Source organism: Amblyomma maculatum, chromosome 2 (genome assembly GCF_055883805.1).
Source record: "Amblyomma maculatum isolate TAMU_Amacu chromosome 2, ASM5588380v1, whole genome shotgun sequence".
Taxonomy (NCBI): Eukaryota; Metazoa; Arthropoda; class Arachnida; order Ixodida; family Ixodidae; genus Amblyomma; species Amblyomma maculatum.
The window spans coordinates 103157732-103184198 of NC_139345.1; the positions used below are offsets into that span (position 1 = coordinate 103157732).

General features: G+C 43.7%; 1 protein-coding gene across 8 annotated transcripts in view; it reads right to left on the reverse strand.

Annotated features, from left to right (window-relative positions):
* The window catches only part of LOC146199434 (calcitonin gene-related peptide type 1 receptor-like), a 361106-nt gene extending 337181 nt beyond the window's left edge, over window positions 1-23925 (reverse strand). For 6 of the 8 annotated variants that reach the window (XM_084594921.1, XM_084594913.1, XM_084594918.1 and 3 more), the window contains exons 1-2: window positions 23439-23925; window positions 17067-17129 (exon numbers count right to left, since the gene is read on the reverse strand). The gene's annotated coding sequence lies outside the window, so the exon portion shown is untranslated. The remainder of the gene's footprint in view (window positions 1-17066; window positions 17130-23438) is intronic. The other 2 variants (XM_084594920.1, XM_084594915.1) reach the window with 1 other exon arrangement.
* Window positions 23926-26467: the final 2542 nt, after the last annotated feature.

Consider the following 26467-nt stretch of genomic DNA (forward strand, 5'->3'; position numbering starts at 1 on the left):
CATCATGATTAGAATGTTCCTCTCTTTTAGAATGCTCCCCACTGTGGTTCAGCACAAGAAAGGCAAAGCGCTGTTTCTGTTTTTTAACAGACATTACGATGCAAATTATTTTCTGCCATGCGTTTGCTAAATCTACACAGAGAATTGAACGCGCAAACTGACCCGCAGCGTACAAGCTATTATCTCGTCTCGAATTACTCCGAGCGTGTACAGTTTATGCCTGAGACACAAGGACCCACGCCTTAAGGTTGTGATGAGCAGGGCTCAAGAATAGACAGTCTTAAAAGAGTATCCCAGACAACCCCTGCAGATTATTGCGGCTCAGATCCGCGTAAATTGTTATCATGTAACTGATGTAAGCTGACTTCACATGGTGATAACATTTGTTTACAAAAGTCATGCACAACATTGTAAAAGAGAAACATGCAATAAAATATTCTGCGGCCATTTTCTTCAAGGGTCCACCAGCACGAACAGCTGGCATGGCATGCTGTATTCCAAAGTATTACACTCGCCCTTTCCTCCATCTCATTGGCGTCGTTCCCTCTGCCGAGACAGCGACGGGAAAGGAGGAAGGGGCGGACATACAGGGAGGGAAGGCGTCCGGTTGAGCGGCTTGATTCACGGAAAGCAGCTGTGCGCAGTGATACCGGCAGCCACTGCGGGTGAGGGAAATACGAGTCTGTGTTTATGTACGCTGGCCGGCAGCTAAATTTATTCGTGACGGCTGCCGGTAAACACACCGCCTGCGCTGAACCCGGCGCCGTTATGCGAAAGAAGTCTGGGTCAGACGAGTTAAAGCGCCAAGCTTTCCAAATGCCGCCCACCATTACTGACCCGGAAAAAAAGTTCAGAAACCGATTCGCACTCATGCTATTTGATTTATAAATGCGTAGAACGGGCCATTTTTTAACAGCCACCTCGAATTTTTGCAAATTAAAGCTAAGGAATCGAAGCGCTGAAACAACCAAGCTATGCCAAATTAGAACTGGAGTGACAATCTAAAAAAAAAAAAAAAAAAAAAGGTGCCAGTCGCATTCGTTTCGCGACTCGACGGAAACGCTTGAGCAGGCATCATTGAGTTCGGCATATATTTTATCTATTCATACAAAGACAATTCAAATATCCAGACCTACCTATTTTTATTGCGAAAGCAATATTACATCAGCCAAAACAAGACCTCGAGTGGCCGCAGTTATGCCATGAAGAGGCGTAGCTACGGTCTCCTCATAAAAAAAATAAAAATAAATAAAAAAACAGTGTGGCATGACATTCCTATATGCCACAGGCAGAGGCTGCCAACACGGGTCGCTCCTTTCATATGGGAGGGTGACATCAGAATCAACCTGGGCACCGTTTCCATTCTCGTTACCCTTACGACACGCAGGCACGTCCATATGGCTTCGCTGAAGCGTGACTTTATATGTGGGCTGGTAGCTTGCGCTCTGGCGTCATACCCTCAAAAGATGAGCTTAAGTGTCCTCAATAATGTAGCACTTTACACTGATAGGGCGTGTTATGGGAATAAAGTAGCAGGCAAAAGAAGCTTCCGCCGTTGCTTTCGCAATTCAATTAGGGTTAACGAGAGCTAAACCAAAAATAATTCTTGTTTTTCTATCATTGTTCAATTAATTCCGATAGAGCTTCTGTTGCTGCACTCCCATTCATCGCTTCAAGTTGTAGAGTTGGCGCTTCGCTCTATATTCGGTGTCAGTACGACAATATCGAAATGAAGATGCTCTAATGCGGAATGAGCCATTCGTTTTTTATTATCTTCGTCTGGTTCTGAATTCTTTACACACACACACACACACACACACACACACACACACACACACACACACACACACACGCACGCACACGCACACACACACACACACACACACACACACACACACACACACACACACACACACACACACACACACACACACACACACACACACACACACACACACACACACACACACACACACACACACACACACACACACACACACACACACACACACACACACACACACACACACACACACACACACACACACACACTTTAACTACCACAGTTTAACCATATTAACCTTGCTGTGCACCCGTGCCTGCGTGACCTCGGACTCCAAAATTTCTAGTGGGTTTCGTCGCCATCTATCCACCGACGCAGTTACCTAGTAGAGCTGGCAACTCTAGCCATGAGACACGCTGTCTCGTGACGAACTATTGGTGTCCGGCCACGTCACCTGTCTACTCCAACCTGCCGAAGGCTTCCTGGAATTTCGCATACATATGACCCCATTCATTCTCTGTCTGTGCATCCTATGCTGGTCTTGCGTGCTAGGTTTTAAATCTACCCATCACGTACACACGCAAACGCGTTTATATGACTGGTACTCGTTGCTCGGGTTCCGCATCACGCGTACTCATTGCGCCAAGTTCTCCGCGGTATGTCGCTTTTAATTTTCATGCATTACTGCCTATACCTTTTTTAAAAATGAATGCGAAGCTACAGATCCTGAACGAATTGATAGTCTTGTAAGCAAAAAATCTTGAATATGATGAAAGACGTGCTGTCAAATTGTTCACAAAATATTACTTCGCATATTCGTTTAGCAACTTAAAAATGCCGGTGTTGATTCACGAATAGTTAAATAAATTTACCAAATCTACCTGTGCCCAAGAAATCACCAGCGGATGCATCACACTACCAGGAAAAAGTGCAAGTCTTCTATATAGAAAATTATGCCCTCAGCTTCTGACAAATTTAAACTGATGCTGCCTCTAGACTACGTGATCTACGATGACAGAAAAATGTGTAGGTCAACGTCATGTGTTCTACGCATTGCCTTCAGCTTCCTCTGTCCTCAGTTGCGCTCGTGCAAATGTACCTAACTGATCACAACGACAAGAGGTAATAAGGAGACCATCAATTCCCTAAACGAGAATAAAGGGGGCAGTGCCTAGCAGTCACTTTTCATGAAGCTGCTCTGACCCCCCGAGCAGAGAGTTTTTTATTGGCGTCCGAAGTTGCTCTTGCACCAGCCATTATTAAGAATAAGCTTAAGGACAGTCTAATTACCATGCTCATCCTTGAAAGTTATCCGTCTTCGAAAACCGTAGGAATTATACATGCAGAATAATTGCTCCGAAACGAACAGATTCGAGAGAGGACAAACCTCTACCCAGCAAACCTACAATAAATGCGTGCTTTCGATCTTTCATTGGTTCCAACTCATGAATATCATTCAACTTTGTGCACACAGTTCAGTTAGCACATTGAAATTCTGTCCTGAATTATATTTGGCAAACAGTGCTACGAACATGCACGCTCGTACTGACACAGAACCTTCACAGAACTGAGCGTCACAAATACCTTTGTCTGTAAACGCAATGTAAAAAAAGCATTTTTAAGCTAAAGGGACCTCCGAAAGCAGCAAAAATGTGCACATTAGATAGGCATGCCCCCGTTGAGTGTATTATGAAATTATGAAGTGGTCTACCGCTAAAAAGCATGACAGAGTGGAGCGTTTGAAAGACTGAGGGAGGGGAATAGGTTCCGGAACCAGGTGGACGCACACGCACGCACGCGCACACACACACACACACACACACACACACACACACACACACACACACACACACACACACACACACACACACACACACACAATTCTCCTTGTCACATGTGTGGATGGCAGCAGGAAAATGATGAGTCCCTTGCCGCGATAGCTGCTCTTTTCAGGAATAAAGGATATCTTCAACAGGAACCGTCAAAACATTTCAGACTGGTCCGCAGACAGGCAGACAGACTTGACAACAGACCGAAAGTGCATCAAGTTAATTCAGTGAACGTGTGAATGAATTCTTTGCAGCTAAACTAAAAAAAAAAAAAAGAATTTATTCTACAAGCGCAGGGGTAAAAAACTATCCAGCCGTGACCAATCCGTCCGCATCAAATTCATAAAAACAAGAGGAGTGGGTTGATCTCGTTTCGCTTTTTTGCACAGATTTTTAACCCCAAATGAGATAAGAACAATGAGCTAGTGACATATTACTTATTTATTTCATCAATATATCCAGCCTTCAAGAAAGTCCTTAAAAGCCCGTTTAATAACAATAAGCAGCGAATTTATTCAAAACTAATTTACAAGGCTTGAGGGAAGCAGTGAGTAATCAAAGATCCGATAAGGAAAAAAAAAGGAGAGAAACACAGCCCTAAGTTGTGCCTTTCAGCACTATTCTGCTCAATGACCCAGTTTCATCCAACTGGGGTCTGTAGGAAGGCTTCAGGAACCAATACATCCGAGGCATTTTTCAATAAAATATCCCGTTATCCCACCATGCATTCACAAGACATATTAGTTGCGGAAAGAAAAATGAAACCAAGGTATAGATTTCCTATTCTTTGCAGCCCCGCTATGCCTTGGCAAACAATAGAATATCGACCGCCATTGGTTTCAGTTCTGTGGCACCTATTCAGAATGCTAACCTGAACTTGACCTGAACGTTCTAAACAATGAAGGTGCGAATGCGAGGCTGTAAACATAGTACTGGAACTATTTGTTAACGATCTAATAAAATTCGATACGGATCTATATTGTTCTGCGCCCTTTACCTTGGAGTAAAAAAAAAATGTTGGACGTTCGCAATGCATTTGGAACTCACATACCAGATATATGTTTACGGATTTGTGACCTTTCAATTTTGAGCCTAAATATGTGTATAGGAGGCCTAAAGTGTAGGTGCACGCCTGGAATTTTCCAAGCAGGTAAACAGAAACTTCGAAAAGAAGAAAGGCCCCAGTTGTCATTAACTGTCATGCTTATGCTCCTATGTCCCGCATTACGACACAGACATCCTCAGTAAGCGTCGTAAGTGAAAACTCGAGACACGCCGATATCATCTTGCTTTACTGGTTAATCTACCCGGTTTTGAGCCTTAACACATAAAGTCGATCCTCTGTCGCCTCATTTCCCCTTAATCTCGTTTTGTTTTGTTTGTTTTTTTTCTAAGCGCTTGCCTACTATCCTAGTAAGTGTAAGTGTGGCCTTTGTCGCAACTTCGCCCGCTTTTACGACCTGGTTTACAACGCACCACTATATATTAACCTTGAGTTACTGCATCTGTTACCTAATACGCACTCTCGAGTCGTCGACAAGACGCACTCCTTTACCAGCGGTCATCGTCCACACGCTACCATCACATCTGACCAACTCCTATACTCTTCACCGTTTGGATTGCTGCAGTAGATACAGAACCGCCTGTTATAAAGGCGGATGTTTATTTATAGCCCTGTTGCAGGCTAACTGAATTATGCGTCATATAACTGTTGGTAGTTAAGGAGCGGGAGAGTTGAATTTCGCCTTCACGGTTGTCAGTGCCCTCATGTTCGACACGTGTAGGGTAAAGGATATCGGGCGGCTGATTTGCAATGCATTAAGACTGACATTGTGATTTAGTTAGTACAAACGTGAGGATATATAACGTTTCTTTTTATACGATGAATGTCGTAACTGGCCCCACACTGTGCAGAAACACTTTAGGAAGCTAGAAGCTGACTTCCGAGCTTGCCACAGTCCCTTCAATGGCGCAGCTTTTGCGTAAAGTGTGCAATCAAGTAGACCAATCTAAAGAAATCTTGCTCCGCCTTGCATATAGAACACACGGCCTTTGTAGCCCTTACGACCTGCAGAAACTAATAACTGTAGAGTTAAAGCTGAGGTATCTATCACGACCATTTAGTTTGGATTGTTCTTTTTTTTTTTTTACAGGCAGAGGCAAAAAAGTAAAAGGTGTAAACAAATTAATTCAGTCTTACGTATTTTTCTCCTTTTCATTTGTATGCCTCGAAATTCCTTACTATGCTATTGCTATGCTGACATCTCACCTAAAAAAAAGATTCATCAGTTGCAGTTTCTGGTATAAAGTTTCAGATAGAAGAAATGGGGTGGGCAGGTAACTATACTTCCTTCGCCCTTGTGTTCCTTATCTTTCTGTCAACTTTGCCACAGCGACCAGATTTTTTTTTTTTTCAAGTGATCTACATAAACGTTTGTCTAATTGACGACGACCGTGTGTCATTGTACATGAGGGAGTAAAAATAAGAAAAAAAAAGTAAACCGTTCGCTGCGACAGCATTATTTGCCAGTGCGCCTTGTATCCGCATCATCTCCACAGGAACGAACAGCATCTCTCCAATTGTGGGGTGCAGGCGTCACTTATTAACCCGACTACTTGAGCTTATAACGTTACTCGCTGACAAATTCGCAATAAAACAAAAAACGGCGTACTGCACCCATCACTATTAGTGGAACAATACAGAGTTTATAAGTTAAAGTGGTGAGCCAGCTGCAACTGCCAGAAAACCTCGTCAGTACGGCTACCGTCGTGGGCATTCGGCGCCAGTTTCGTATCAAAAACTCCTATCGCAAGGTTATACCACAAAGGCGGTGGCGACCGAACAACTCGTTGAAACGGCCAGTCAGCGGGCCCACCCACAACGCATGCGAATGCCGCGTGGGAGTATCCGACGCCTGGCCTTTGCCTGGCCCATTGGTTTTCTTTTGCCGCCCCCCCCCCCCCCCTTCTCCCTTCCATGGAAGAAGAGCGTGGAAGCCGGTTGCGGAGGGGCAGTTGTAGCCCAGGGGCTTGACTCTCGGCGCGTTTTCCATGGCTAAAAAACACTAAAACAGCGCTTACGCCGGCAAAAACGACAATCCGTCTCACTTATCGCGCTAGCCATTGTCGCTTCAGCCTGCACTACAGTATTATCGCTTGCCGCCTGCATCCCCGCCTGCAGATTGCTCCTGGAAGCATTTATGATTGGTTCTTTCGCTCTTCGCGAAGCTGCTAGACCAGATCCTGACCATCGTAACCGCACCAAATGTGCCCCAGGTTATGGCTAGTTGTTTCCGGCTTTGCAACTGATTCCTCTTGGAATTCTCCAAAGTTTTGGCTCCGCTTGTCGCCCTTCTAACGCAAAGAAAACCGAAGCACTGAATGGGTAGCCCACAGGCGGCGTAAGTATTTCGCCAACAAGACTTTTCGAGACCCAGGACGCAGCTGCGTCACTTTACGTGGCTGTGCTGTTTAAGTTTGGGCTGCAGCATGTGGCTGCCGTAACTCGCTAGCTCTAAAAGAACAGCAATGCCACTAAACGACAGTACCATTTGCAACTGCTGCTAACAGCCGCTCAGCGATCCGTTTATTGCTACGGATACAAAATTAAGCAGTATGATGGTTATGCACGCTGTATAGAAACATTGCGCCATGTATTCCTGAAGCTCGTACAATTAAGAATGGCAGAGAAAGGTGTCTAAACAGGCGGTCACTTAATATGGTTGCTATTTTAAAAGGAAAAATTTGAAATTTTATCACCGCCTACCACTGACGGTTACTACAAAGACTCTAATAAAAGCGAGTTGGTGGGCTGGTTGGTTTTGCATGGTGAAGGAACAGCGCAAGGGACGGGACACAATGACATGAGGAAGCACAAACACAAGGCACTGTCTATCAACTAAGGTTTATTTCGAAAAGCATAGATTATATAGCGAAGAGAACAGGGGGTGGCACATCGATAGCGATAATGCTCTGTCACCGGCCGCCGGAAGATAATCACGTCAGTGAGTTAAAACCTTTGCTAATGATTCTAGTTGCGGTTAAAAACAGCCTTCGGGGGAACACAAGATAAACAATAGATTAACAATAATGAGAGATGAAGTGGAAAAGCAATAGCGGTAAAATCTACAAAACGTAAAAGAAGGTGTAAGGGCCTTGGTGAGAACAGAACACACTAAAACATACTAAAACTGAATAGCAGAAGCAGTTGAAGGTGCCCAAAGGAGGGTAAAATCTTGAAAACGTAACGATACGAGGTATCAGCGGCCTACGGGTGAAGAAACTATTAAAACCGGTTAAAGTATTAATACAGCAGAGTCAGGTGAAAACGATAAAACGCTAAGAAATAATTAGAGAACAATCACAACGCATGCCCGGAGGCGCTTAAAATTTTCAATTCTTTCTCCCATAAACAGATTGATGGTGCGCTAAAACAGTGGTCTTTGGCACGGCGGATTTTTATGGCTTCAATTATCTCCCTTTACCCTCTTTTAGGCACCTTCAATTGCTTCTGTCATTCGGTTTTAGTATGTTTTAGTGTGTTCTGTTCTCACCAAGGCCCTTACACCTCCTTTTACTTTTTATAGATTTTACCGCTACTGCGTTTCCATTCATCTTTCATTATCGTTAATCTATTGTTTATCTTGTGTTTCATCAACGGCTGTTTTTCATCGCAACTTCAATCATTAGCAAATGTTTTAGCTCACTAACGTGACTATCTTCCGACGGCCGGTGAGAGAGCATTATCGCTACCGATGTGCCACTTCCTGTTCGCTTCGCTACATAATCTATGCTTTTCGAAATAAATCTCAGTTGATAGTCAGCGCCTTGTCTTTGTGCTTCCTTGTGTCACTGTGTCCCGTCCCTTGCGCTGTTCCTTCATCATCACCTATAAAGGGTCGCCTATAGTAGTGATATATGGAGCACACTATCGCAATACAAGAGCAGAATACTTGGTAGGATGCGAAGTACTGTTCCAACGAAAATATAGTTAACGCTACATTCATAATTGTTTTACGACGCGCTATATACTTCTTTTTCATCATTTTTTTTCCTAAATACCTCGCCACATGTATGAGGCTAAGAGTTTTAGTGGTGGACCAGCAGTTATTCTCTGTCTTTTGTATGCAGGTGCTCATGCAAGACCTTCAGAATAACCAGCTATGTTCCTAACACAATAGCCCTGATACCTGGACCAAATACGACATAGGTATTAGGAGCGGTGTTTGTGTAACACATATTATGCGACGGTATGGAGCTAGCTTGCGCAAATATCCTGTGCTTTGTCATACAGTCATTTCTAAACGCATCTGTGCAATCTAGTACGCCTATACTACCCAAGCTAGCCTTCATAGCAAGCATAGCTTAGCCACCACATCAAATGCTCTCTCACTGCATCCACACACTATAGCACTATCAGTTTGATCTGATAGTTACGGCTACAGTAGTTTTACTTGCTACTTAGTGAAAAAAGAATAACAAAATGGCCCAAACTTCGAATTCAGGAGCACAATGGAAAGTGTTCAAATTTTCTCGCAAGATTTCGAACTAAACAACAGCAAGTGCTGCCAGGCACTTTCTGTGCCTATGTTCGCTCCATCTATAAGGCCCGGAAGCGTCGTTAAACCTAAATATGATGTTTCTACTGAAGCTATATCATAACAGAGGTCGAATTGGTGAACTTAAGACGAGAAGAATAATGCGTCTACTTATTTCCAAGCATTGCAGCTGGTAACGCGTTTAAGGAGGGTGATCTGGCATGGCGGGCGGCGTGTTTGAGCAGCACTAGCCTTGAAATGGTAGCAAACAAGGTGCTTTCCAAACCTGCTGGCGCGGTTGAAAAGGGGATCGATTTCAAAATGGAAATTGCCGAGGCGTAGCAAACACTCCAGGAAAGCCAGGCCAGTGAACGATGGGCCGGTGCGTGATCGAGCAAGAAAAAGCAACCTCCGAATGCTGCAAAACAATGAAAGACAATGGTAGAAATGGAAGCGGACGCCCTAAAACAGAAGTGCGAGCGTTTCCTCGTTCGAGAACGGCGAGCTGGTGCGGAATAGCGCAAGCGTGAGAACGCCGACGTTCGGAAAGAGGAGATGGAGGCGACGACACAGAGGCACGCGGATGGCGTGATGTTTGTGGACGCGAAGCTAAAATGGAGATAGTTACAAAACAAGGAGGTGCGATTAGACGAGACGCAAAAAAAAAAAAAAGCGAAAGCTGCGACGATTACGCGAAACGAAAACCAAGCGGTGCCAACTTGATAGTGCTGTCTAAAGAGAGCCGTACAAAGGAGACACCATATTTATTTTATATAACGAACAGAACTTTCTACTTTTTTTTGCGTTACTATTGGAATACTGGTCCAAGAATTACGGAAGCTTCATTGCTTTCAGTGACTGAAAACTCCTAAAAGAAATATAACCTAGTGCTGCTCTACATTTTTTAAACACTATTTATCATAAGATAAAATGTAGGTGAAAAGCCCTTTTTATGCTGGGTGGATATGTAGCGAGAAATGCAGGTAAATTTGCACGTGTTTTCCTTTTATTTCCTCTCTTCAACTGCATAAGAATTCAGCATTTCCAAACATCAGGGCGCTCACGGTTACGGGGAAAGTTGAAATGCGTAATACACCACCTGAGACATTTTTATATTGGAGCGCTGCTCCGTAAAATTTCATTTCAATTACTGCGAAGCCGTGAGAAACCGCGCCCGTTCTGTCCAAAGGATACACAGGCAGGACAGAACGTTACCATGATTTCGTCATAGTGAAACTGACTCCACGAAGAAACGATTGTATGCTCCCGGTCTTGTCTCGCGAACCATTTCTACGCAAGCATGACGACGAACTGCCGCTAGTTCGCGCTTCGCCGAGCAGTGACTCACCCCATAAATCCACAAGGCACCGTGAAAGGCGAGAAGCAACGTGTGCGTAGTTGTATTTAGTTTTTCACTCCATGCAAGCAATCTAAAGAGGTACGAGCATATCCTTCTGGCTAACAACTTCCAGGAACCCTAACGGATGTATATTACCGCTTGCTTGCGCTAACCCAATGTGTCAGTCAAACGACGGAAGATGGTAGAGCTCCGGCAACACAGAGAGGAATTCCAATCCGCTATCTTTTCTTTGGGCGCGTGCTTATGTATACGCCGTTTGCTCCAAGACACCTGTTTTCTTTTTTCTTTTTATGATTTCCATTTTACAGTGTTTAGTGGCGTGAACGCGCATACCCCGTAAACCAAACGCTCGAAATAGCGGCGCAACGTGGAGTCGAGGACATAAAAGGCCGTGCCGTCTTGCAGGACCATTCTTATCTGCTTGCCTTGCTTAGTCCGCGCCTGTCAGGAAACCCGATATGCTAGACGACATTTGCCTCAATGAAGGATTACAGGCCTACCATTTCCTTCAAGCATTTCGTTTCAGGGTGATAATTGGGCACTTCCGGGAACTCCTTCGGAGAAAGCGGCAACGGCGTCTCTGGAGACATGATGTGACGTAATGCCAATTTTCGCTTTCATGCCTTTGATAGGGGAATGTCATTTATGCGAGTAGGCAAGTGCGTACTTCTCGAAGATACGCAGGGGCTTTGTTTTAAGGGGGCTCCAGGCCAGCACACTCATTTTAAGAGCACAGCGGGAGAGGCAACTGAAGCCGACAGCGGTAGCCATTTATGAAGAATAAATTTGTTCACCCGGTTATCTTATCTGTCAAAAAGGCACAGGAGTTGCTTTTAGTGTGCAAGCACTCCTCGCACAGCACGGTGGCTTTCGCGGATTTCAAGATTCCGTCCGGCTAACCATGTGCTGACATGGCAACAGCCATGCCTAGCCTTGCTGTAAACGTGGTTACACTATATGACTTGCTATGAGTGACCGTGACTGCCATGAGTATCATCAGCAAGGTCAAGGAAGACTAAAGGACGCTAAATTACATTAATTAGTCACAGGGTAATAAATGAAGTTCGAACTTCCCGGAACATATTTACGTAATTAATACATAAGCCCAATTTAGCATGTTAAGCTTAATTAGCTTAATTAGCTAAGTTAGTCTCATTCTTGTCGTTTCTGAGATATAAAATTTAAAACAAGGGGCGCCAGATGTCTTTCCTACCTCACCGACTTCCTCGCACTCCTTTCTTATGTCATCCAGGATAAAACCTGTGTGGCTACATACCATAGTGAATTTGTCCAATGTAACGATGTTCGCATTCTTACTCGTAAAAGTCCGACTGCGTTTTTTTTTTTTTGCGAATGTACTATTTTACGAGGTCTAACCAGGCCTTTGGGATGTGCGTGGCTTGACCTTGCGTGTGACCTTGCTATACCAAGCAGCAACAACTTACCCGCAGTCAAGCACCAACTGGGGGCGCGTCGCGTACCCAAAACAGGCTGCCCAGTGGGAGGTAGCGAGGGGTGTGCTGACAGACGCTGACAAAAGTCCCCTCCACCCCGCCTCGGAAGAGGAGTCGTTATCGGATTAGCCTGTAAACACAGTTGTCTCGCTCGCGTGGCAGCGACAGTGGCTCAGCCCCGACGCGATGCGACTGGCATCTTGCTGCGCGCCATAGTTGCCTACATGGGGGTACAGCACAATTTCTACGGCACGGCAGACAACGCTAATGTGACGATTGAGGCAGGTCCTTCCAGTGCCACGGCCGAAGAAGCGCGCCTTGTCCGGCGGGCCAAGTTGGAACGGGAAAAAAGACGCCATAAACGTGAGCACGTTGCCTAACGTGTGTATACCCTAGCGCGTAACTAAACTGAAACAAAAGCAAAAATAATACAAATACCTACCTACTGCTTAACAGAATTAAACCGTGCTTTCGCAAGTCTAACTCCATTTAATCATAGTTGAAACCTACTAAATTTTCTGACCGGTAGCTCCCAATTACAAAGAACTGCATATTATTTTAACGTCAGTAGCGACGGCTGTCGCATAATATGGCCTCTTATGCATGCTCAATTTAGTTGCTATTCTTCATGTTAACTACACCTAACAACGTGATAGCGTTCAATGCCCTATTCTCCGGAAAATCCGGCGTTATCGACGTCGACGTGTTGCAAGCGAAAACTTATGCGAATGCCTCTGATAGATGATAGTTAATAGGAGACACGGCCGGGAGCTGATCCGTCGGCAGGTTGTATGACGTCAATAGATGGCTTAAATTCAAGTTGGCAGGGTCTGGCATCTCGAGTAGCCCGTTTCATATGAAGGTGAAATAGGAACCAAATCCTCTCGGACACTTGCATCCAGAGTCAAACAGGCTGTCCCTATAGGCCACCAATTTAAAGCGGGGGCTTCGCATCTACGTCGTGTTCTCTTTCAGATATTGTGGTAGGTTACGGCTGTATGCTAATGAGTATGTACTAGTTAAGAGGGACACAAATTAAGGAAGTTGTTCTAAACAGCGATTAATAAAGTCTGTGCACTTGCACGAAAACTCGCAAAGAGACTCGGATGACAGCCATTAGAGGTGTCGCATCATACCTTTAAATTCAGAGCTTTGCATCATACCCTCCTCCACTACCGCCCCCTCAACGTTCTGAAAAGAGAGCGCATCTCCGCCTCTATGGACGGGGTAAGGTCAGTAAGGTTTTTGTTTTCTACTGCATGGTTACTCTTGGTACTGCAAATAATATAGGCCTCCACGAGCGTATCTGAGCGCATTCCTTAAATCAGGAAGCTGTCACCAACTACGCCCTGGGCTAGGGATTACAATACAGGCGTGGATAACTCGAGCTTATCGGTTCACAGGATTTAGCCTAAATTCTGCTCAAATTAGTATTGCAGCACAAATTTAGGTTCCCCATGATGCAAACAAACAAATAGTTACACCATCCTTGCAGTACTGTATTTAAGGGGAAAACTATAAAAATCTCACTCTTTGGATTGCCGCTTGGTACACCGGGAGCCAGGTAACTTCCGTCATCATTTCGCCTCGCGGAGCAAGGAGGAAAGCAACAGCTAACGTACCAAGATGGGGACAGGAAAACAGAGCCTAGCGAGCTGTTGCCGCAAATATAATCACATCTGTCGAAGCACTGGCGATTAGCTCGTCGCTGACGCAGGGGAGAAGGAGAAGCTGGTGCAGTGGTTTAATGAAGTGAAGAGAAAGGCAACTAGACACGGTGGGGGAAGCATAAGGTAAGATGGAGTCCAAAGTCAGACTCCGCCCACACCACTAATGTATCGCGGGGGGTGGGGGAAGCAGCAGTAACACACAACATAGTCACGTGCTTTACATACGGTCACGAAGTCGCAGAAGCGATTTGGATTAAGCGCGAAAGAGTGGTCCGCCAGTGTCTTTAGCAAACGATTAGCCACAAATTCTGTACCGACCAAGAAAAGTGCGCAACTGCAGTGACGAAGGCGTCTTTGCTTCCAGTCTGTGTAGTGTGCCGGGAACGCTTTTGAACCGGTGATGCATGAGTATGCGCGTAAGCGCAGAGTGATAGGAGCATGAGAGACGCCATGCAAGCCAGACTCTTGTGAAATGTCACAACAGGACTGCCACTCTAAACAAGGTCAATTCACTTTGCTCTATACCTCTCGGCCACTGATATGTCAATAAGCTATCGCTGGTAATACAGTGAACTGGTGAGGTTAGCTCGACAGATGTTATTTGTACCGGTACGTATGCCTTCCACGTGTGCACCTTCAACTTTTTATACTCCTTATAACAATAGTAATTATCTCTTTGAGAAGATTTGCTTTATGCCAATTGCATATTTAGCGTTACGTAAACCACATTTAAGATACAGCCGCCATTTTTTACTTCAATACTTTAATGGTATTCTTCTGGAGCTTCTGGTTGCTGCAGAAGATAGGAAGCGAAGTAGAAAAATGTATTGAAATATCCTTGGCACCTGCCACATTATTCCCAATCAATGATCCCACTATCTTCCAGTAGGAACGCCTAGAGACATGCCATCCATAAAAGCTGTCTAGTCTTTCAGGGACGCTCACAGAGTCAGTATTGAAAACAAATGGCAAAGCCGAAAAAGTGGCGACACTACAATGCTGTGAAACACATTTCAATTTGGGCCTGCTGCAGTATAAAATGCCTTCGTAGCCAAGGAACTCTACAGTAAGAATTACTCACTCTGCCAATTCTGGACACAGACACACACGCACAAACACGTATATATATATATATATATATATATATATATATATATATATATATATATATATATATATATATATATATATATATATATATATATATATATATATATATATATAAATGTACCAGAATAAAAAAATGTTCTTGTTTGTGTTCGCTGCACTATAGGCTACAAAAGCAACGCCGAGCAGGCTGGCGTTCGGCGAGCTCTGTAAAAACAGGCGCCCTGCTCTTGTCACTTATTTCATTTCTTACGCAATTATACCATCTCCGTTTTAAGCTAATATTACCTTTGTACTCCAAACCTTGTGACGCGAATGTGGTGCTTCATGCAAAATGGCCAGAAGCAAAGATTTAGGCGACATGGGGATGTGGCACTGTAACAAATCGTAATAGTTGGCGCCAATTTCAGATAATTAGCATACCAAATTAAATACGAAAGTAGAAAAGCAACAGAGCCTAAGAGAAGGCCACCTTCTTTCCCTTCACGAGCCAAGCTAGCTAATTCGACAGATGAGCACCATTAACGTTACGTAAATTGATAAGACCAAGTTTTTGAACCCCCGCCGGGGTGGCGCAGTGGTTACGGCGCTCGACTACTGTTCCCAAGGACGCGGGATCGAATCCCGGCCTCGGCGGCCACTTTTCGATGGAGGCGAAAGGCAAGGCGCCCGTGTGCTGTGCGATGTCAGTGCACGTTAAAGAACCCCAGGTGGTCGAAATTTCCGGAGTCCTCCACTACGGCGTCTCTCATAGCCTGAGTCGCTTTGGGACGTTAAACCCCACAAACCAACCAACCAAGTTTTTGACGTAGTGCGCATAAAAAAAAAAATACTTTAAAGGGACAACACACCGCAAATCTAGACAGTCGAAAGAGGACGACGAAGCGTGTGCACTACATGCGCTACTCTTCATCTGGTCTTCTCGTTCGCGCTCCCAACGTCTCCCAACTAGAGCAACTTGTCACATTATTTATTAAACCGCTTTAGCAATTTTTTTCTGGCAATGGCGGCAAGCTGCAAGTAGCAACATCTCTTAGTGAAACCCGGTGTTGTTTCCGCCATGCAAGTGTAACTAGGTTTTTACAAACCTTCTGGAGGTAGAAGGCAACATCTGTAACAGCTAGGGTTCTTCTGTCATTGCGAGAATATCGCTTCGCAGAGCTCATTCGCAGCACGTGCACGGGAAGTCAGCCGAGCATCTGCTCTAGCTCTGCCATTTCATGAGTCGTCTTCAGAAGAGAAATGCGGTGCTGCCGTCGCGAGATCAGAAAGGAGCTTCCGTTCCCTATTATAGCGAGCCATTGAGGCGATTGCCTAATCTACACTAGCTTGTGAATTTCCCTGAATGCAGGTAAATATTCTAGGCACTCTAAGAAAATTAGGCACCATTTTTTTTTCGTTTTTTTTTTCTTCTCCCACCTTTTTTTTTTGACCCCCTTTTCTGCCGCTAGTGAAGAGAATGCCTGGGTCGAAATTCTTCCAGCACTTCACTTTGATTGCCTTGGCTTGAGCACTGTGTGCAACTTTGTAAGAAAAAGTTTTTTCTTCTGAATTCTCTGTAGCACAGTAACAAATTTACATGGCCGGAAGTCTGAGTGGGGCTTCAAATGCGAGCGACCGCCATCAGGGACTTCTGTAGGTTATCTATATTGAGATAATCTCGATAAGACCGTCTTTTCCTTTGTGCTTAGAGTATCAGTGTCCCAATAACATTCATTCTCTTTTTGCGTTAAATAACGCTCTAGCATTAACATTTTAGGGCACACTTAGAGAAATAAAAACACGAAGTGCCCAACCTTTCGTCAGCGCTCCCTGGGCGGCGCCAAACTTGGGCAAATAATCATTGAAACGAATGCTTCGGAGCAGAATTTAGCATACTGACACTACGTCAAGCCTCCTTGGAATGGATTCAGGGCAACGAAAAAAGCAGCGCAGAAAAGGGCAAACCGAGCACGGGAAACAGTACACACAACGGGCGGTGAATTCGATTAGCGAGCTCAAGGATAAGGAGCACCTGCGCCGGAAGTGTGGGCCACTTCGGGCAAGCTTAAGAGCCTTCCGATGTACTCGGACTCCAATTGTCGTTCACTAGCTTCCCTCTCTTTCGTCTGTGTAGAGAATCGTGCATTGGTATATTTAAGCTTTCGACTTCGGAGTTCTCCTTCGCCAGTAAGAGCCACGAAAACAGCAAATGAATTACATTCATCCTTTCGATCCAGCTGATCACTAATTGACAAGCATCGGGAAGGCTTGCAACTTCTCCCGGCTACTCTGAAAGGCCTAAGGATGCAATATTTAGAGGTCGTAAAAAAACAGAACTGTTTACCTTGTAACCCAGCGGATCCGAGTAGAATTCCGGGAGGACTTCAGGTCCGTAATCCGGCCTTTTCTGGCAAACAAACACGTAATGCTTTATATTGAAACCAACAATTGCAGAATTTAGCTAATTTCTTTTTTAAAAGAAAGGTTGTTCTTATCAGTCACCTATAAATTATGGCGTACAAGGAACCTGCATGAGTAACACCCATGAAGTAATGAGTATTGCACTTGCGAACAGAAAATGCAAAGTAGGAGGCAAATAAACACTTATAGTGATATCAGCTAATGAACCTTTTAATGCTGGAAAAAAGTCAATCAAACTTCGCCCACAAATAAGATTGCCCTAACGCAACCACGGCTGTCAGGAAGTTCCAAAATATGTCACATCTACTTCTTTCTCAATCAAGAAAACTCAATTTCAAAACTGCGCATTTCACCTGACGTCGTCTCTCCAAGATTGCGCATCGATTTCCGCTACAGATTATTCGCGCCCCGTATATGTCAGAAGTATGAAACGTGTTGCTTAGCTGACACATAGTTACTTTTTTATTACCAGCACCGTTCCAAACCTATTCTACGTAGCCCCTGTGACTTGCTCCTTTGCATGTAGTGCTGTGGAACATCGAGAGCTGGATGGAGTGGTATTGAGAGCAACGGATGTCTAGAACCATAATGCGGGCTACGCACTAACCGAATGATGTGCCCCAGGCTCCACAGAACTTTGTTCGATAGTAGTGGTCAAGTCTGCAAGTTAGTTCGGATCGATATAGAAATAACACTCACTATACCGATCAATGTCAGTCGGCGTATATCTATCGAGCAGCTCATAGAATACTCCTAGACATGACCTTCCACAAAAGGTTTTGATAACAAAAACTGAAATAACCTACAGCACGAATATCCACTTAGGAATGATCTAACAGTGTGCGCTTGTTAACTGAACAATTTTCAGAGCACGAAGGTGCCGATGAAGCTTCGCGCCGCACACGACAGCCAGTTTCGTTTAGGTGAAGACGAATGCGTGCGGAAGATTTGCATGAGCGCCCAGATTTTCAAGGAAATCCAGATTCTGAGTCTTCTACAGGCCTTTGTAATTGTTTGCTTTCCGAATTTTGTGGGACTGTGTTTTACAAAACCTTACTTTGCGCACTCAACTTTCAGTTCTAGTTTCCACGCAAATAATTGCAGTCTGCTCTTTTAACAAGCTTGTTTTAGAGCAATGCGTTCATTTCCGAGTTTCGCGTTATCCCCACACGTTGCAATCCGTGCGTTCCGCAGATGGCGCCACGTGTACGCATGCCACATGGCGTGATTCCGTTCCCTCGGCGCATTTAAAATCCAACATTTCCGTCGCTTCTATGGAGCGAATCTATTAGCACGCATGTCCTCGCAATTATTTTAATTTATAGGTTTGCACTGCAGTCATGTGAAGTACGAATTTTAGCATACGCTGCCGATATAGCCATATCCTGCGTAGACAAGGAAAGCGTTAGTCAGACAGTGAATATGGTCAAGAATTTTTGCAAGCTTAGTGGGGGCGCTTATTGCAATATCGTTGCCTGTTACTGTGTATCGGTCCTTATACTCATTGAGGCCGGGGCAGAATGTATTGAAACGTGTTAAAAAAATGCCTGTGCACTCTGCTGTGAAAACACTCTTTTTTTTAATTTGTATATAGGGTTTCTTCCCATGAAGACGTCAAGGGCGGAAAAAGAAATTTTTGTGCTTTTTCGTGTGAATTGTATTTTGTGTAGAAAGCCGGAGATAGTTGAACATGTGTTTATAAATTGTTTGAATGGGGTTTTCTTTTCGACTGACCTAGAGCAAACTGTGCACAAATATTTCCCTTTAAACGCCCATGGAATTCGATTCTTGGCCGTAGAAAATGATGAGGGTGTTCCGTATGATACGATAATGCTGTTAGGCATGCATAGCATCTGGAAACACCGAATGGCTGTTCATCGTGCTGAACTTCATATCAGACCTATCCAAGAGTATTTTAGGGATTCTATCCGACAGATAATTGACGTATTATAAACCAAGTCATGTGTACCTGAGTTTATCAATGTATTTGAAAAAGTGATTAATTTGAAACTTTTATAGTTACGAGTATTACATGTAAACCTTCTCATTTTTTTGCAAAATTTGCAAAACAAAATTCTGTGGAGCAATGGATTAATACTGCTTATCTCAGGACTCAAAAATTCTGCGTGCGACCTTTTTACATCTTTTTTGTTTAAATTTACAACATTGAGACAAATTAGCAGCATTTTTACTGGCGTGTTTCTCTTCAGGTTGCGTTATGTGATGTTTTTGCTTCCTAATAGCCCGAAAACTAGCCGTGAGCAGAGCCAGAAGAACCGTAATCATTTCCTGCCTTGATTGAATGTATGTTGCCTTTAGGTTGCATTCAGAGACAGTTATCAGCAGCAATCGCCGTTCAACTCGCTGAATGGCGAGTGAGGACAAAGAAGTTGCGGGACCCTCCCACTGGGAGAACAGAATTACGCTTCCACATGTTGTTTCATCTCGTGCTGTGCAACAGACATGGCCGTCTTCACCAAGTGCCCACGGCAACACTATGCCTCGCTGTCCAGTCAACTTCGCCCTCTTCTTGAAGTTCCACCTGCGCCGCTCTTTAATTTACCCTGGGAAAATACGCCATACACATACGCGATCTCGCTACATGGAAATCAACACGTCGTGAGAGCATTGCTAAATAAGTTTACGTGAACATGCCAACCATTGAGTCGTGGCAGCACTGCTAAATCAGTTTACGCCAACCTGCATACCAACAGGTCGTGGCAACATTCCTGAATGAGTTTGCGCCAACGTGTATACGGTCGCGCCATCAGCGATAAATGACCCTTAACCAACGCTCGATATCTATGTCGGGCTATGTTGAACTGCTCAATGTTTCGCTGTCATAATGCCGCAGGAATTCTTCAAGGGAGATCTGGCATTGTGATCCATAAACTTGCGCGTGGTTAATTTTATTGAGGTCGGAGTCTTTTGACCTGCATCCATTATTCCCTCATGGGATGTTTTTCACTTCCGCATTTCCCTTGGTGAAGCTTGTCAAAGAATTTCATAGCAGAAATTGAGTTCAGTAATATTTGGCCAACACCATTCCCACTTCGAGTTATAGATCAATTCGCTCTCGCCCTACCGTCTGACCGTCCTGGTTAGCTCAGTCGGTAGAGCGACTGCCCCGGAAAGGCGGTGGTGCCGGGTTCGATTCCCGGATCAGGACGAATTTTTCTTTAACTACGAAGTTTCTGAGAAAGCTGTATAGCTTTCCTTTGTAGCCGTATGGCTGCGCTTGGGTGGATGCAAAGAGTAATTATTCCCTTATTAGTAATTAAGAAAGAAGCTGAGTGCAAATTTTTCGTTCACTATACATCAGAAAGGTCTTGCGTTTCCTAATTTGCACTTACTATAAGGGCTCAATTTATAGCGACAAATATAGGGACGGTTTTAAGTTTGTTGTACCTTGTAAGAGCAGAAAAGTACGTAGTAATGAGACTTTAAAAATGAAATGCTATTTTAACGGCACACCGACCGAATTAAGTTGAGAACCACGCACAGAGCAGGGGCATAACAAGGCGTTAAATTTTCAGCACTCCGCTCACTAAACATAGTTATTCCGTAAACAATGGGTGTGAGCGAGACTTTTATAAAAGTACTCGTTATTAATAAACTTTTTCTTTGATTTTCTTCGAAGCCAGAAATTCATTTCAATTTTGTTGACAAATTTTCTTTTTGTTTTTCTCGTGCTTGTGATTTCTTAACATGCTTATGAGGACAACGGAACCCGTACACGTTCAGAATGGTCAGCGCTTCCAGTGTGACAAGCGCCCCCAAGCACGGCTAACTTCGCAGTCAGCTGCGTTGACAGTTAGTTGCCTTTGCCGGCAATAGCTATGAAGGAGGTGTACCCGCCACTATATTTCAGTTCAGAGAGAAAATAGGAGCCACAAACGTAGCTCAGAACAACGGTGGGCTAGCTCAGCTTTGTTTCTTACTTGTGCCCGTTTCGCCTCGGCAGGCGTTTTGAAAACGATTTTGACGTCACATATGTTATCTGCCATTATTGTAAATAAAGAAGGGGCCAAAAAATTACTACCACAAAAGGAAAGTGTAGGGGATTTTTGTTCTGTGCGTTGATGAATGTGAAGTAATATATAAAGCCTTCACCATAGCTCACCGTTAAAAGACCGGACGCGAAATTCGGATGCCGTAGGTTTGGATCCTAGCAGCTCACATGGATAGTTTTTTTTTTTTTCATAACAAGGCCCTCTTTTCCTTGAATTTGTTTGCTTTTGTTTTCAGATCACTGGGGCACACCTTGTGATTAGGTGCGTGCGGATATTTGAAGAGACTTTCTAGCCAAGCACATCCGCGATTAATTATTACTTCAATTTCATCAACAAAAAAAGAAAAGAATCGCTAGGCGTTTTTCTCCGTCGGTGCTTGTTGCCCCCTTTCATGTATGTATCTCATAACGGAGCCCGTCATTTTCCTTGCATCTGTTTGGTGTCCCTATTAAAAATTTGGGAAAGTTAAATGAAAATCTTGGCATTCGTTTATTCGAATCAGTCGAATATAGATGGCTGGAAATTATTGAAATGAAATTTATTCTGGGCATGAGCATTCGAATATATCTGCAGTGAATGACAAGAGGCTCGAACAAGGCTGCTCACCGTAGCATTTTTCTTATATAAAGTTCGAAAAGTAGGACCCATATCGGTGCCACATATAAGTTCTGCATCACTCAGCAAGCGCGGTTCGAACAATTCATTCTCTGTACTCATCCCATTCATGTGGTAGCGTTCGTTTGCTCATACGTGGTTTCTAAGACTGGGCGATGGGACAGGGATCATGAAAACCCTGCCTTTAAGCCCGATTATCGATGCCACGATTCACACAGAGCAGATCGCCCGTCTCATCTCCTAGGGTGTGGCACTAGTGCATTCTTTCCCATCATAAAGGATAAACGATAAATATTTTACAAGTACAAATTGACGCTCATAAATCTAACGTAGACTCTTCGCGTTGCAGCATGTTAGTGAAGATTACTGTTGCGTCTGTTAATAGCCACAGCTTTACGAGTTAAAGCAACGTAACGCAGAGGCGTCGCTTACGCTTTGATATCTTTTTTTTAAATATTGCTTGTTTTGGAAGAATATTCGGTAAAGTAGAAAATATGAGTACAAATATTACATTTGGCAGTGAAGTTACACTATTTGTATCCGACTTGGTTTGGGAAGAGTACTACTCGCACACATATTGCTGCGAAAGATTTGGCCGAATGTCCCCAAGTATAGTAGATGAAATGATCGTTTCCTGGAGGCCATCTAGACCTCCGCTTCGTTCAGGTGTATTATATTTCAAATAGGTAGCGTTTAGTATATTCAAACGTTTCTTTAAAAGTTCTAGTATAATCACGTATTTGCGAGGTTTGTTCAAACTGACTTCGAAACAGCTATTTCCCAAAAGAATTCGATAATGAAACTAATTAGAGAGACGATTTAAGGACGCTAACATTATCTAAAATATCAAGATTGGCTCAACTTTACCTCATTTTATTTGATTCTAGACATCGCAGAAAGCTAATGCCAAACCATGGAATGCGGTAATTTTCCTCCGGTAGAGAAAAGTTAACAGAGGGAACGACAGAGAAAGCGATTGGAGTGAAGTGAAGGGTGCTTTACACAATTATTTTTGGGATATAATTCCGTGTAAGTTACAAAACATGGTCTCAAGTCTTGAACATTTTACCATTTGCCCATTTCAGTTGCGTCGATGGCATATAGTACTTTACGAGGGCAAAAAAAAAAAAAAGATACATATTATGGACAGCGCGTTTTAATCACTTGCCGAAGTAGGATAACATGCGGTACCTATTTTGTAAGTTTTACTTTGATTTTGTTGGCGAGCTCAAAGTACTCACGAAGGTAAAAAAAAAAAAAAAAGGAAACGCGCGTGTGATAACCACATTCCGAATCTCCGAGAGTATGAAAAACAAATATGGAGAGGAATGTGCGCACTTGGATGCATTCATATCAACGCTTAGTGAAACTATCTCGATCATGTAAAATCTTTTGAAATAACTCGCACAATGCACTATTCTCCTCAGGATGATACTGAACATAAAAGATGATTCCTGCATGTACAGCCGCATAGCTGAAGGAACGCAATTTCAAAGACTGCACGAGCTTAAAATAGGCGCTAATATTTCAAGCAAAAAAAAAAAAAAGTATCCGTAACAATGCACTGGAGAGAAGCAGGTCTGCATGACAAAGCCATCTCACAATTTCATTCATTTTTGTCGAGTAAAAGAGAAAAAAAAACAGCCGAAGAGAAGTCCAGCACTCACCAGTATCGATGGGCGACTACGGAAGTCTCATCTCTTCTCCCTGTCTTCAGCCACACTGATGTCCACCGCTGGTTACGATGAGGTTTAGTTTTAGCTTTGCTTCAAGGCTCATGATAGTAAATGGTCGGTGAAGTTTTTGTCCTTTTGTTCGTCAATTCTCGCAGCAGGTCATACACTAAGTTAGCGAAGTTCTTTCACAAGCTTTCACTTCAGCATTGGAGAGATCAGAAGTCGAAGAGACCGTCGTCGCGCATGCTTTGACAGCCGGAAAAGAAGCACCACTACTTGAGAGCACTGGAAAGTTATTGCAGTACCAGAGCGGCCGCAGCAGACCGGATGACTGACTGCACACGAGCTCGCGGCGATCAGGTTCCCGTCCCAGCGAGCGGCGGCATGAGGCGACAAGCGCGGCAGAGCCCCCACAGAGCGCGATGCGTCCGAAGCGTCCGGCGCGCGAGCATCAACTGATCGGCCCGTTCGTCGGCAGCCGCCGCGCGCCCCTTCTGTGTCTCTTGGCGACGGAAAGAGAGCCAGTGGGACGGCGCTCCCTCCGCGCGGACGGTGCGCGCGCGCCCCGCTCTCCTTTTCGCACTTACCTCGGAGTCCGCAAAAGAACAACGGTAGGAGCAAATCGGAGCGAATGCCGCGAACGGGCTGCTTCACCGAAGCCGCATTTGGAAACTTATGCAGATGGATCATCGGACAGTTTTCCGTGTCGGCAAGTTAATTATTGTTTGAGAGTCAGCGTCTTTGGTTACAGTGTGTCCGACAATGCCGATTAAATCTTCTGGTGAATACCTCTGTCGATTTTGTTGAAAGGTACGCAGACTGAGCCAGAAATGTGTGAAACCACTCAATTCGTTAGTCCATGTGGAGACTGACTTGGCATCACCGCAGCACAAGGGACCTTCAAAAAGCCAACAACTACTTCTTCTGAGTAACCGCACACTTAGTGCTGCAGTCATTTTTCGGTTGTAGGCACCCTACTTGGTTGTTTCTTAGAGTGCTACCTTCTGAACGGTTGTGAAAGTTAATGGGGTGAGGTACCGACTAACGCACGAATATTCGGAAAACATAGCAATATGTGTCTTGGCTTCCATACAAAACCACCGACACCTCCCCTTGTCTTCTAACTCCATTCGGATCTCTTTCCCTTCACGAATCCCCTTCTGTACTTTAGATTGGTCACTTAGTGCTTCATATTGACTGCTTCTGTTGTTATTTCATTCTTCATTGTATAATGAAAAACCACAGTTAAAACGTTGCCAACAAGTCTACAGGAGATTGGGTTATGGAGTATTCAAAAGGAATTTGGGCCTCGCTGGACGATGACTTCATGACTTCGGTAAAGTAATTTAGTATTTTAATATAAGGCACCTACGTATTCAGTGCCTTTTTTTATTTTGTGAATTTTGCGAGTATTTTTTGTTTTTGTTTTTACTGCATATCAATTCCTGAAGAGGAAAACTTTCTCATCACATGACGGCGCCAGCGTAGTCAATTGTAATAATGAGTGAAATCAATGGATTAGCACTTCATTTATCTGCAGGTCAACTTTCAGTAAACGAATAGCCATTTTCACTTTTTTTCTTTTTGCGAAAATATATAATAGCGCTTATTTGACCTACGCCTCTCGAATTTAATAGAAATTGGGGCGGTACAGAACGTGTAAACGGCGGTTAAATTCAGCGGATAATTGTAGCAGTGGGGAAGTGAAACCTTGCCCTGTATCTTTTAGTGCCAGTGCAACTGGGTCTCCGAGTCGATAAGGTCCCAATATCTTATCTCGTGCACGATATCGCTTATTTATCTTCACACGTCAAAATCACGTCACATTTCCCTCTTCGCTTTGTGATAACCTTATTATGCAGTGGCATGGATGCATTTTATAAATCCGAGGCTGTAGATAAATGCTTTCCCTCTTCTTTTTATTGCTAATGCATTCTGCGTGCTTTCTTAGTACATGCGCTCTCTATAACGTTATAGCTAATATAGTTGGCACTTAATTTGTTTGGACAATGGCTGAGAATGTTTTTAACAGGTGTAACCACAAACACTTAACATCCCGACAGTAACCTTCGTTGTTTTTGGACGACTGAAGAAAATTTAGTTTTTTTTTGCCGCCATACTGGCTTGAACATCTGATTTGAAGCAATCTTACTATTTAGTCTATCTCACCAAAGTATCACCAAAGTATTACCATGATGGTAATACTTTGGTGAGATAGACTAAATAGGAAGTATTACCATGATGGTAATACTTTGGTGAGATAGACTAAATAGGAAGATTGCTTCAAATCAGATGTTCAAGCCAATATGGCGGCAAAAAAAAAAAAGCCAAACCAAAGTATTACCATGATGATAAATCTTTCGTTTTGTTCTCTCTCTTTGGTTTCTGAACATTTTTGTTACCCACCCGTTAAGGTGACACTTATTATTATTTATACATACTTATTTAGTGACCGTCTTCAGCAGCGGAATAGTTTTGTCCCGCCCAATATTGGGAATGAAAAAGTTTAATTTCTTTCCATTTCATTTGTCCCGAGTCTATACTGCTATATGCGAAGAAAGAGACCACGCTTTTAGGCTAGGTATCACTTATATGTACAATAAATGAATAAACCGGCAAGCATTCACATGCGGTGTTCATGCATACCAAAGTAAAACGAACAGATCTATTCGTCCTTAGACAGTTCGTACGTGCTGAGTGCCTGTGAGGATGGCATTGATTAGGGTCAAAGCCTTGACTTTTTTATGCAGTTATGCAATCTCAATCACTTTTTAAGTAAACTAAGTCATTCAACGACTTCCAGAAGAAAATAATAGAAACAGACATTTCCCCCTTCCCCAAGCGAGTCTGCTACTGCATGAAATTGCCTTTTTCAGCGACCTTATCCATCAGAGATAGTGGTGCGCAAAGTACCACTGCCGTCGTTGGTATGCGTAGGGTTTAGTTTTTGAGATTCATTGAGGTGCGTAGAGAATAAACTGCCACTTTCTATACTTCGTCTTTTAATTTGCATATTTAGA